The sequence below is a fragment of the Procambarus clarkii genome, chromosome 16, assembly GCF_040958095.1.
Source record: "Procambarus clarkii isolate CNS0578487 chromosome 16, FALCON_Pclarkii_2.0, whole genome shotgun sequence".
Taxonomy (NCBI): Eukaryota; Metazoa; Arthropoda; class Malacostraca; order Decapoda; family Cambaridae; genus Procambarus; species Procambarus clarkii.
Genome location: NC_091165.1, coordinates 38778146 through 38778643, shown reverse-complemented (window position 1 = coordinate 38778643; position 498 = coordinate 38778146).

The window sequence follows — 498 nt, the reverse complement described above, 5'->3', positions numbered from 1 at the left end:
GAGACTGAGGGTCGTGGTGTGTGGGGGGAGACTGAGGGTCGTGGTGTGTGAGGGGAGACTGAGGGTCGTGGTGTGTGGGGGGAGACTGAGGGTCGTAGTGTGTGGGGAGAGACTGAGGGTCGTGGTGTGTGGAGGGAGACTGGGGGTCGTAGTGTGTGGGGGGAGACTGAGGGTCGTGGTGTGTGAGGGGAGACTGAGGGTCGTGGTGTGTGAGGGCAGACTGAGGGTCGTGGTGTGTGGGGGGAGACTGAGGGTCTTGGTGTGTGAGGGCAGACTGAGGGTCGTGGTGTGTGGGGGGAGACTGAGGGTCTTGGTGTGTGAGGGCAGACTGAGGGTCGTGGTGTGTGGGGGGAGACTGAGGGTCTTGGTGTGTGAGGGCAGACTGGGGGTCGTGGTGTGTGAGGGCAGACTGAGGGTCTTGGTGTGTGTAAAACTGAACAATTCCACAAAGGATGGATTTGTTCATTTGATGCATCACACTATTGTGATTTGTGTGTG